Source organism: Erpetoichthys calabaricus, chromosome 15 (genome assembly GCF_900747795.2).
Source record: "Erpetoichthys calabaricus chromosome 15, fErpCal1.3, whole genome shotgun sequence".
Lineage (NCBI taxonomy): Eukaryota > Metazoa > Chordata > Cladistia > Polypteriformes > Polypteridae > Erpetoichthys > Erpetoichthys calabaricus.
Window position 1 is genome coordinate 7,435,274 of NC_041408.2, and position 12,988 is coordinate 7,448,261.

The 12,988-nt window shown below is 42.6% G+C and overlaps 1 protein-coding gene across 5 annotated transcripts in view; it reads right to left on the bottom strand.

The window, feature by feature from the left end:
* ezrb (ezrin b) overlaps positions 1-12,988 on the bottom strand; it is a 197,985-nt gene that overhangs the window by 84,580 nt on the left and 100,417 nt on the right. The gene's annotated exons all lie outside the window — the stretch shown is intronic.

Sequence of the window (12,988 nt, forward strand, 5' to 3'; positions counted from 1 at the left end):
AGTCACACCTCAATATTTTAATGGTGGGCAGAGCCAGCAAACCTCTAATTCCATGGTTAAATAAATGAGGCTGGGCTTGCTTACAAATTCCACACTTCTTAGCCAGATGGACATCAGGGCAAAAATTATGAAATCTGGAGATAAGAGATATATAAATAGAGATATATAGATATACATACATGCACACACACATGGAAGTGAAGGTCTGTGATACGGTTTGCATATTTGTAACTAGGGATCCACAATGGGAGAAAATGAATCAAGTATCTTAAAATAGTTTTTTGTTCCTAATCTTTTGACAACTTACCAAGTGTCAAGGGACAATGATTAGGGGGGGGGGGGGGGGGGGGGATTAATAAGGGGGATTGGAAGGTGTTGGTCATAAAGTCTTTTTTATTATTTCTTTTTAAGCCTGCACATGCTGGGTTCAAGTCCAAGTGTCTATTAATGGCTTTTGCATTAGACACCAGAGAGACAGACAGATGTAAAGCTAAACACATACAACTCCGACTTCTCTGTTTCAGTAAGTAGATGGTACGGATCATCTAAAATTACTTAAAATGACCACAGATTAACTTTTTAAAAAAAAAAAAAAAAAAAAAAAAAATTGTGCAACCCTAGACAATGATTGATTAATTTTTGTAAATGAAGTATAACACATATAAGGGTTAATTCTGTGCCTTATCTGTCCGAGTCGGAGTTTAGGTTTCTTGAATTGCATTAACATGGATTTGTATGTGGCTTTATCTTCAATAGATTGTAAAAACCACTTGGACGAGATCAGTACATTTCCCTATGTCACTAAAAGAAAAACCGAAACAAAAAATATTACAAAAGAAAAATTCTAAAATCAGCCAGCATGATAATTTTCAAAAGCATAATAAAATATAAAATGTACGGGGACTGTAATCGTCATATTTGTAATCCTGCTAACCTACTGTAAGGTAGCAGGAGAGGCATCAGCCAGACCTGAACAGGGCACTGGTTTAATCACAGGTGCCCCTGGCACACACAACTTACATGGGAGAAAATATGTTTGGGGGGGTGGGGGGGTACGCAGGAGGAAAACTGGAGTACCTGAAAGACCCCAAAAGGGCGCAGAATGATTGGGCAAAATCTAAACAGCTGGAGCTGGGAATATGGGAGGCAGCAGCACTAACCACTGTGCCGCCATGATGCCCCCGTTTCAAATACGGCTGCACACCACTAGACAGAGGACTTTTGTTATTTGTGATGTTTTGCTTACAAAGTTACTGCAATGGAGTGGAGACATGTAAAATAGAATGGAAGAAACTATTTTTCTTCCCTCTTTCATCAATGCAATTTTTTTTTTTTTTTAAGGTGTGGAGAAGCGGATCCACATTCCTCTCATTTTCTTTTTGATTCAGAGTTCTTGGATTAATTACCTCTGATTGCCTGGCTTAAAGCCACTGGGGAAAAAAAAAAAATAGGCAACTGTGGAAACACGAGATACTCGGCACTTCTATAGTTTCTAACACTGCACTATTCAACAGCGACGAGCACAGACCTTTAGGGTGGGCCGTGGTGCTTTACATGGCAGTGTGTGTTACATTTCAATCCTGGACACAAATTACTTCCCACTTTTGTTTTCTAGGTTTTTAAAATTTCACTGGAAAATTTGGGTGTAACTTCCGGGCAATTTTACTATTCCCAAACCTGGCAAAAAAAAAAAAAAAAAAAAAGGGAATTGTCCATGGTTCCGGATTTTGTCAGAAAACCAAAATGAAATCTTAACAAGACAAAAGCAAATTTGAGAATTCCCATCTAGTTACGTGGACTTCAACAAGTGTTCACATCACAAAGATTTTTTTTTTTTTCAATTTTTAGGAAAAAAAAAAAAAAAAAAAAAGTACTATTTAAGGGTCTGACATTGATGAATCCCCCAATGAAAAAAAAAAAAAAAATTCTGGTACCATATACGACCACTATTTTTTGTGCACCAGACTTTCAGCAAGAAATTATTACAATATGATCTAGAATCCTGAAGTGTAAAGTAAAATGATTTTGTAGAAGCTGTATGTATTAAGGGTGGCACAGTGGTAGTACTGCCGACTCGTAGTAAAGAGACCAGCAATCACATCTGGAATAAACATACCACTGGAGTGAACTAAGTGGGTCTGAGAATGAATGTGTGCGTTTCGGGGGACCCAAAATAACATTGGGAATGGGGTGTATTTCCCGAAAATGCCACTATAGGTATTATTGGCCTAAAGTCTGGCTAGCACTGCGCTAAACAGATTGTGTATTTCTAATGTTTATTCTAATATTGTGCCGAGTTTAGTGATTATACAAGGCAAGACACAAAAATAACCGGAATGGGCTTGGGACTTTCCTGGAAAACCGTCCAGAGGTCGGCCAGACATGAATCATAGAACTGTATCCCCTCCTCCACGCTGTCACCCATGTGCGAGAAGGAGGCAGCTAAAGGGCCCGAGTAATTGTAATACCACCACTGACCAGGGGGTGGCTGAGTGTGCCGAATGTCTCTCTCAGTTACTTGCAGACCGTTCCCGGGAAATCCCGCCAGGTTCCGGCACCCTCGATGACATCACTCATGGGTCCAGCCCCAGAGATGCCGCTGCCGGTCCAGTCAACATTACTTCCTGGTCCGGCCCCAGAGATGACGTCACTTCCTGACCTGGCCTTTAAAGCCGCCATCTTGATCGTCTTTGATCAGTTCCATTTTGGACTCAATCTTGTGAACATCTCTGCTCAATTACTTCAATTTTCGCAGCCAGGATACAATATACGGGTGGCTGCCCCAAACCTTTATCATGTCTTTTGACATTAGTCACAACAGCCTCTCACACCGCTGACCGACTAGGTATATCCTTGTGAATAGCCCAGCCAGTATTTACACAATAATCGCTACATAAGTTGCCGTGATAATTTCAGGTGAAAAATAATCGAACAGCAAATCAATATCAAATTTCTCACAAATGTTCTCTTTTTCATAAAGTAGCATTTGACTAACAAAAACATTCCTGTCCTCAATCATCCTCCCTATTCACTTGATTTAGCTCTCTGCAATTTTTTTCCACTTATTCCTGAAAATCCAAAAAGTGACCTGAAGGGAACACATTTTTCTTCCATGGATGAAGTGCAGACAAAAACAGCAAGCTTGTCGAAGAGCCACAAGCAATCGATGGAAGATACGTATGGAGATCAGAAAGGGGGGAGTATATCGAAGGGGACAATGTTTAGAATGCTGTAGGTCATCAATAAATTTATATATATATTTTTTTTTAACCAATCCAGTTGTTTGTGTCTCACCTCATACTCATGGAATGGAAAAGGAGTTAATTAGCAGCAAAAACAGTTCATTAATGAAGAAGATGGTTAGAATGAAAACCTCCAGGAATGGAGTCCGATACCCCTGAATTAGATGACTCCTGGAGCCTTCAGATGCTCAGCAGGTACAAGTCTCCCCTGGTACTTGGTTCCTCTCGCTCGCCGTGGGGTCCCCTTTCTCCTTGCTGGCTCAATCTCACGATTTTTCATTCCTTTTCCTAGATCTTTTTACCTTCTTTATTTTCTCTACTTGGATCCTCTTTGGAATGGAAAAGGAGTTAATTAGCAGCAAAAACAGGTCACTAATGAAGAAAAGGGTGAGAATGAAAACCTGGAGCCATTGCGCCCCTCCAGGACTGGAGTTGGGAACCCCCCTTACCTAAAGCAAGTGCTTTTCCAAAAGTCATCTTTTCTATTTTACATTCAGCTCAGCCTTGGAGGGGGGACTTTCAGCTTGAAAATTCCACAAAGCAGACATCACAGCTCGAGGGGAATGCATGTAAGACAATACACTTCAGCCACTTGATTGCTAAATGATCAACCTGTTACTTACAGAGGTGTTGGATTACACAACAAATTAGAAGCCTTAGACCACCCGCTCGAGTTCTACAAGCCTAAAGGTTTATTGCTGAAAAGCCTTCCATCTTAGCACTTTAAATAATTGATCAAAACAAATGGTAGCAACAAAAGGTTTGGCAACAAAAGGAACACTGCATGGATCAAATGATTTCAGCCACACCTTGTCTGTCGTTTTAAGGAAGGGAGGAAAAAAGAAAAAAAAAAACGATCCGACTACGGGACGGCCCGATAAAGGCTCTCTGCAGAATGGCAGGAATGTTTCTAGCAGTCAGGAGAGGAAATGAGAACATGCAGATTGGGAAAATAAAAGTAGGGCAACGCATTTCTGAAAACCGGCTGAACACGTAGGACAAGCTCTAGATGTCGGAACTTAGTTTGCTGGTTAGGGTTAGGCCTACCTTAAGAAAGCTTTCAACATGTCAGCAAGGTAGGAATAAAAATAAAAGCCAAACATAAGGTGTAGTAAAGCATTCAGCTGCATCTCCCGTCCACCATAGCGATTCTGAAATCGCAAAACTCCAAATTTACTTTCTCGTATTTAAATACACATTATTAAAACTCTGATTCCTAAACTACCCCCAATTTTGTCTTCTTAGTGTCCTCGAGACCCAGAATCGCCACCGATAATGATCCTGTGCCCCCTTTAGAGAATTGCAGATGAAAAGAAGAAGTATTTCCCGGGTTCGCTGGATCCCCCTTGCAGAATCACTTACTAGGATGATCGTCCAGGATTCCACCAAACCTGGGGTTTTCTCCTTGAAAGATCGCAGTGGGCCATCATAGCAACCCATTATGTGACCCCCCTTTTAGCCCTTGACACTGTGTGATCCGGCTCATAGTGTTAGAAACTACAGTTTGACAAATGATTAAAAAATCAGCACTAACAAAGACTCCTGTTTCCCTTCCATAATGGTGTTCGACTCCAGGATTTGGATAAACCTCGACCCTTGCCCCCATACTTCTCTCTTTCATACTAATATAGACTTTAAAAACTTTAACAAAAGAACGCAGGCTAAAAGCTTTCCAATTTTCAGTTTATTTTTTGTTGTTGTTAAATTACTTCCTTCATTACAGTGAAACAGTCGATACTGACGCCAGCTCAAAACCCATGGTTGCCAAGTTCAAGTCCTGAGTGGTCTTCTCCAATGTTTTATTGGTCACACAAATTACATTACAGTAAATAAATGACATGGTGCTATATCATCCAAGTGAAATGACATCCCGGCCTCGCTATGTGTCACTGGTGCACCACACGTCAAGGGTCCATGGCAATGAGTGACATTTTACAAAAAAACAGCGTGGCTCGGGCTTGGGGTACATGCCAGTGGAAGGCCTTATGGCCAGGGAGTGGGCACTAGGGAAAGTCACTGGGCTGCTTGTTCACCCACAGTCATGATCTGCCCGGCCATTCCTCGGCAAGGAATCCACCTGCAGCCACAAAACAAAAAAAAAGAGGATCCGAGTAGAGAAAATAAAGAAGGTAAAAAGATCTAGCAAGGAGGAAAGGGGACCCCACGGCGAGCAAAAGGAACCGAGTACCAGGGGAGATGTGCACCTGCTGAGCATCTGAAGGCTCCAGGGATCATCTAATTCGGGGGTATCTAACTCTGTTCCTGGAGGGCCGCAGTGGCTGCAGGTTTTCATTCTAACCATCTTCTTCATTAGTGACCAGCTTTTGCTGCTAATTAACTTCTCTTGCTTTAAATTAACTTGACTCAGGCCCCTTAGTGGTTTCTTTTTCCTTAATGAGCAGCCAAGCACTAATGAGACACAAAACGAGCCGCCACATGACCAGCTCACCTGAAAATAAAGGTCTCGGTAAGATTGATCTCTCCGGTCAACCTTTTGACGGTGTTTCTTAGAAAAAAAAATAAACAGAAAATCAACAGTTTTGGAAATATCTGCTGTAGCAGAATGAGAGCAGCAACAAGCTGCGGAATTAAATAACGGATTTAGTGAACAGCAAGAATCGGCTTCTCATTAAGAGACTGGTTGGAGTTTGAAGCCCCAGTTTAGCTGGTCATCTGTCGGCTCGTTTCACGTCTCATTTCTGTTTGGCTGCCTTTTAATGAAGAAACGAATCAATTCAGAGGACTGAATCCTTAAAAACAGGGATATTAGAATGAAGGGAAAAGGAGTTAATTAGCAGTGAAAACTGATTAGGAAAAATGGTGAGAATGAAAACCTCTGATCTATTTATTACAGGGGTCCTCATTCACCATCCTTGAGGGCCACAGTGCCTGCAGGTTTTCATTGTAACCCTTTTCTTAATTAGTGACCAGTTTTTGCTGCTAATTAACTCCTTTTCCATTCATTCCAGCCAGTTTCCTAATTAGAACTCATACCCTCTCGATAATGAGCCTTAGTATTTAACGATCGATAGATAGAGATAGATAGAGATAGATAGAGATAGATAGAGATAGATAGAGATAGATAGATAGATACTTTATTAATCCCGATGGGAAATTCACACTCTATACCTTGTTAGCATTTTCACTCAAAGACATTGTAGATCAGAGGTCCTCAATTACAGTCCTGGAGTTCCGCCCCGGCAGTAGGTTTTCACGTCAACCATTTTCTTAATAAGAACCCATTTATTTAATAATAAAGCAATACGGCTTTGCTTTGCGTCCTCCCCTACCATAACCATCGTCCATGGGGGAGGAGCGAAAGAAATTTTTGACGAATCTAAAGCTCTCTCTGGTTTTCGATGGATCTCAATGTTTTAGGGTCCCTGATACAGAAAACATTGATATCTCGAGGATTGGTGTGTATCTGTCTGGGTGTCAGTTTCTCGTGGACGGTCTACAGCTGGACGGAAAAATACCGAACTCAAATCTCTGTTATGAGATGACGATGTGCTGCCGAGTTTTTGAGCCAAATTGTGCAAGATAGAGAGGCACGCTAGAGGAACCATAATTCTGCAATTCATTATGAATTCTTCTCATCAGTTGCTATTGTAATGACCTATTTTATGATCAGAAAGATCCGCGTCAGAGCGGCAAATAATTACTGAATTGTTACAGGATAGTTCGGGTAACTTGCTTCCTGGGAGTAAGGCCTGCTGATGCTCACGTCCAAATCTTTTGCCTCAATTTTAGTTATCTTGGCTGTTGCAACTCAGAACTCTTAACTATTTTTTTTAGTTTTTAGTGGCTGCATTTAACTTTTAAGTTCTTACCCGTTTTCTTAACCAGACGTGAGCTAATAACCCAATGCAGATAACCAGGAAACCAGCAGCTCTCCAGTCTATGTGCTTCCTTTTAAACAACTGTGCATCAGCCCCATGAAGTATCTGCTAAAATACATGAGAGGGGCTTTGGAAGGACCATTAAGTTGAAATCTCTTCTGGTCCACAAAGCACACAGATAATGTTCTCAGAGAAGGAAACTCCACAGTGCAATTAAAATTTCTCTTGGATGAAGGAACACACTAACAAGGTAAACAGTTAAATATCAAGTTTCATTATCAGCAAGAACCGAGTTCAACTAGGAAACTGGCCATCCAGAACTGTGACGAGTACCCCCTGACCTAATGAATGGCTGAAGATGGTGGGAAGACAATGGGAGTCCTGCTCTAGGTGTCCCAGTGTGTGTTGGATTGGTTCAGAAATGGGACACTCGGTTAGCCGTCCAGTTCTCCCCACCCACTTTTAAGCAGCCCCAGGCATAGGCGAAGTAGGCGACCGCCTAGGGCCCCGGCGTCCGGGGGGACCCGGATCGACGGTGGCCAGGCCCCCGGCCCACCCCCCCCCCCCCAATGCATTCCAAAAGTTTCAAAAATCCCAAAAAAAAAAAAAAGGACAAAAAAACTAAAAAAAAAAAAAAAAATACAAAAAAAGCTAAGCTGGGCTTAGCTACATACCGCCACGTGGTGCCCAGTGGAAACAGTTCAAACTGACTAAATTGTAGCAGCCAACTACTCCGGGCAAAAAAGGGACGCAGGGTGATGACCTCGTAACGTTACAAGAAAACGTCTTCTTGGTCTAATTTTCACGCATTTCGCAGAGCTTCCAGGGGGGCTCTGGACCCCTCTTTCGCCTAGGGCCCCATAATACCTAAGACCCCGGCCTGGCAGCCCTCTGTCCAGCCAGGTTAATGACAGCACCGCCTCCTATTTGAGCTCCGCCTTCAGGAGGCGATGGATTGGTTTAGAAATGTGATGCTCAGTGAGCCATCTGATTGTTCCCACCCACTTTTAAGCAGCCCTCTGTCCAACCAGGTTAATGACAGCACCGCTTCCTATTTGAGCTCCGCCTTCACGAGGAGTTGGATTGGTTCAGAAAATGTGATTGCTCAATGAACACTCCAGTTCTCCACACCCACTTTTAAGCAGCCCTCTGTCCAATCAGGTTAACGACAGCACTGCCTCCTATTTGAGCTCCGCCTTCACAAGGTGTCAGATTGGTTTAGAAATGTGACGCTCAGTGAGCCATTTAATTTTTTCCGCCCACATTTTAAGCAGCCCTCTTTCCATCCAGGTTAACAAGAGCACCACTGCTATTTGCAGTTTGAAGGCACTGCCTCTACTTTGAGCTCCGCCTTCACGAGGCGTCAGATTGGTCCAGAAATGAGACGCTCAGTGAGTCATCTAATTGTCCCGCCCACTTTTAAGCAGCCCTCTGTCCAACCGGGTTAACGACAGCACCGCCTCCAATTTGAGCTCCGCCTTCACGAGGCGTCAGATTGGTTCAGAAATGTGACGCTCAGTGAGCCATCTAATTGTTTCCACCCACTTCTAAGCAAAACTGACTCATGGTCGTCTCTAAAACTACTGCATTACATGCCTGTCTAAGCAAGACTAGCCAAGGACAGGTAAATCAATCTGCATTTTATTCCTAATTAAATGAAAGTGGACCCCCCCCCCCCACCAAAAAAAAAAAAAAAACGTTTACTTAAGCTAAAAATCTCTGTAGATTTTTTTTCTCTCCTTTATTAATTCATGTGTCCTTAAAAACGAAAAGAGACTGAAAGCTGAGAGGAGCCCTCAAGCTCACAAGACACCAAAACAAAGAAAAAGCCCCACTAAAACAGGGGGTTTCCACATTGCAGAGACGACTAATTAATGAGCAACACCTACATAGGACTTAAGAAGGGTGCAGCCCTGGTCCCAGGGGTTGCGGGTCATTTTTCCCAAACCTTTCTGACTTCGAAGACAGGTGTTGCCATACAAGGAAGAAGTCGTTTAAATGATCGGATTCTTTCTTCATTCCCACACTAAAAACCCCCGGAGAGTGTTTTTTTAACTTCCTTTAGTAAACAAACAAAATATTCTACAGGTCCAGTTAGCTTATCTCAATTTTTGCCTTTGTTCATTTTTCAACGTTGGCTTCACAGAAAGTGTAAAATGGTGTCAGTTGTTACATTTTTATTTGCATATCATTCTCATGGGATGAAGGTTTAAGGAAAAGAAAAAAAAAAAAAAAAAAAAAAGAGAAAGCTGGACTTTAGTAACATGAGTGTCAGAACAAAAATGTGGAAATTAAGCAGAATTACATTAGAGTAATTAGTGTAACATTTGGGTCATAGAGAGAAGGCTTAGTGAAGAAAGCACCATTAAAAGAGGAGCAGTTTGGTTTTATTCCAGGGAAAGGAACAACTGATGGTAGTCCATGCATTGAGACAACTCATTAAAAAGCATCGAGAAAAACAGAAAACGTTTGATGTGAAGAGGGCTTATGATAAGAGTGTCACGTCAAGAGGTCTGGTGGTGCATGAGAGAGAAATGAGGACCTTAGAAGAACGTGAGGATCGTTCAGGATATGTTTGAAAGAGTGAGGACTGGGGTTGGGGTAACAGACAGGATCTCAGTCTGCACCAGGGACTTTCCTGAAGGTCTTAATTTTTTGATGTGGTTATGGAGGAGTCAAGTCAAGGGATTAAAAATCAAACCTCCTTGTGCAGGCAACACTGTGGTGTGTAGCATCAGGAAGGTGGAAATGAAGAGGAGGTTAGAAGAATGAAGAAGGGCTTTGGAAGATGGAGGATTGATGATAAATAGGAAGACCACCTTAGGAGAGGAGTGGCTTAGTTTTATGCCATGGAGAGGAACAACTGATGGGAGTTCACGCATTGAGACAACTCATTAAGAAGCATCAGTAAAAACAGAAAGGTTTTGCATGTGGGTGTCATTAATTTGAAGACAACTTATGATAGGAGTGACACGTCAAGAGTCTGGTGGTGCACGAGAGAGAGAGAAATGAGGACCGGAATAGAACGTGAGGATCTTTCAGGATATGTTTGAAGGACTGAGAACCAGGGTTGGGGTAACAGACAGGATCTCAGTTAGAGGAGGTCTGCACCAAGGACCTTCTTGAAGGCCTCAACTCTTTGATGTGGTTATGGAGGGGTCAAGTCAAGGGATTCAAATCAGTCCCCCTGGTGCAGGCTTTGCGACGATGATATCGTGTAGCACCGCAAATGGAGATGAAGTTGGAAGAATGGAAACGGGTGCGGGAAGATGGAGGATTGAAGATAAATAGGAAGAAGAAGAAGGCAGAATACCGGAGGTTTAATGATGGGCAGGATTGAGAAGTTAGGGTGCAGAGAGATAGCTACTGAAATGAGTGGATAACTTCAAAGTATCTAGGATCAGTGGTAGTCCGAGATGGAAAATTAGATACAGAGACAACCCGTAGAGTACTGTGTGGATGGAACAATTGGAAATGTGAAGTGAGGGAGTCAACAGAAGACCACCCAAGTCAGGGCCTGAAACTCCAATTTCACTCCAACCAGTTGCTTAATTAAGTGCCGATTGCTATTGTTAATTAAACCCACTCTTTCATTCCTAGCCTCGTAATGGCATCTCGTTTGTCAACGTTTTTCAGCAGCCCAGGTGTTGCACGCTCTGGATGGTGATAGGAGCCCCTCATCAGCAGTGACGACAAAGTGAATCTACTTTCAGGCAGTGAAATTGAAACAAACAGTGCAATCGATAGCGATTCTGATGAATTCGCAAGGGACAATCACGTTTGGGGTCTCTGTGGACCCTGCTTCAGATAAACCAGCACCACATTCGTTTCGATTTTGTGGGGCAGCCAGGAATAAAAAATAAACGCCGATAGCCAAGATCCACTTACTTATCTGAAGTTATTTCTTGAGGATGGCATAATCGAAAAAAAAATTGTTGAGACAAACCGTTATGCCGACTGGTCTCAGGTAAATGGCTGTACACCTAAGCGCTTTTCATATTCAAAGGAAAGATAGACCACACAAAAGACATATTGATAGTATATACAGGTGTGGGCAGATACAAAGGGGCCGGGGACACCCCTTTTGTACATGATCTGGGAGGAGACAACAATGGGCAGCATTGCCCCGGAACGGCTTGGTGGCAGCCCTCCCCGGGTTGCATTGGGGCCACAGGGCATGGAATTTTGGGACTCAGCCCTATTGGGCTCCATGGCCACCACCAGGGGGGGAGCTGCATGGCCTCTTGAGCCCATATGGACGGTTCTTCACCACCCAGAAGTGCAGCCAGATGCAGGGTCAACAAACACCTGCAGTGCTTCCGGGTGGGTATAAAGGGAGGCCCGCAGAACACATACTACTCCGGGAGGCCAGAGTCAGGAGGAGAGGGACTAAGCTTGCTGAGAGGAGTGGAGGAGATAAAGAAATTTGATTTGCGTTTATTCGAATTTATGCTTGTGCTTAGTGTGGGACTGTGTTGTGTCTGTGGGTATGGGGGAAGACGTAGCCCACAAACGAAGAAAATAAAATGTTCTTTTATAAGTGTGCCGTCTGTGTCGGGTTGGCGTCCATATAGCGCCTTTTGTTACAACGGTATTAATTTCATATTTTTACTCATTATTCATTTCATATTACTCCTCATCATCATTAGTATCATTATTATACTTTTTACAATTCTGACTTTGTACTTTTATAGTGTTGTACACGTATTTCAGTAGAAAGATTAGACTTTATAAAAATGCCATTTTTTAAGCCAAAAAAAAAAAAAAAAAAAAATCCAATCCTTGTTACAGGTTTTTTTTTTTTTGGTTTGGAGAAAAAAACACTAAGGAGGTTAAGACTTCATAGTGAGGGGGTACTGTCTACCCCCCCCAATTAAAATTTCAGAACTCAAATAAAAATCATACAAGTGCCATCTAATCGTTAACAAGTTGTGCATACAGAGGTCATTGGAAAAGGAGCCCTGGTGAAGCTTAATGCAGCCTTCATAAGCAACTTTTTTGTTAGTTTAAAATATACATTAAGAAGTTTATTAATGTCAATAAAAAAAAAAAAAATTCTATACTGGACAGAAACATTAACAAAATATAGTGTACCTGGCTCAGAGTGGCTACTCTTTTGCTAACAAATTAGTGCAAATATTAAACAAGTCTTTAGAGAAAGAGCTCAATGACTTGCAGGTTTCTAGACACGGCTGAAGCTGCAAACAAAGGGCTTAAGTGAAGGGCCGAGAACTGGAGGGGGTTCACTCTCGTCCTCGTCGATAGAAAAGTAAAACTCAGAGGGAGACGCTTCACTCCCGATTAATACAAGATATCAGATAGAACTGCACAACTATTGCGTTTGTCATTCTACGAGTTGGGGGGGGGGGGGGGGGGGGAATTAACAAGGATTAGTAACAGAAAGGCTCCTCAAGTGCACCCGTTGTGGCTCAGAAGTTAATACCAAGGAGTATCTTTGGCAGGGGGGGGGGGGGGTCTGGAGGGGGTCAGAAAAATAAAGGGGGGGCACCGGTGGGGGACAAATTGCAAGCACTGCCACATGGTCCATTTCCCTCCAGTTACCTTTTCTGTCATTTTGTTTCTGTGCTCCGATATGGAAAAGTAGGGGCTGATGGCTCCCAGGCGGATGTTAGGGGTTGCCATGGACAGCGGTTTTGGTCCCACCAGAAGTTGATATATCAAAGACGATAGCTGTGAAGACTTGCTTCAAAAACGTATTCGTATTAAAACAAATATTTCAGCATGATATATTGGTAGCAACCTTCCTAGCCAACAAAGGATTAATGGACTATTGTTTTGGAAAAATGGCTACCTCAGGTCAGAGCAGTGGGATGGCAGCAAACGTCGGCTCCTCAATGACAAACACAGTGGCAGCAATACCAGTTTTTATGTCGGGGATGATGATGC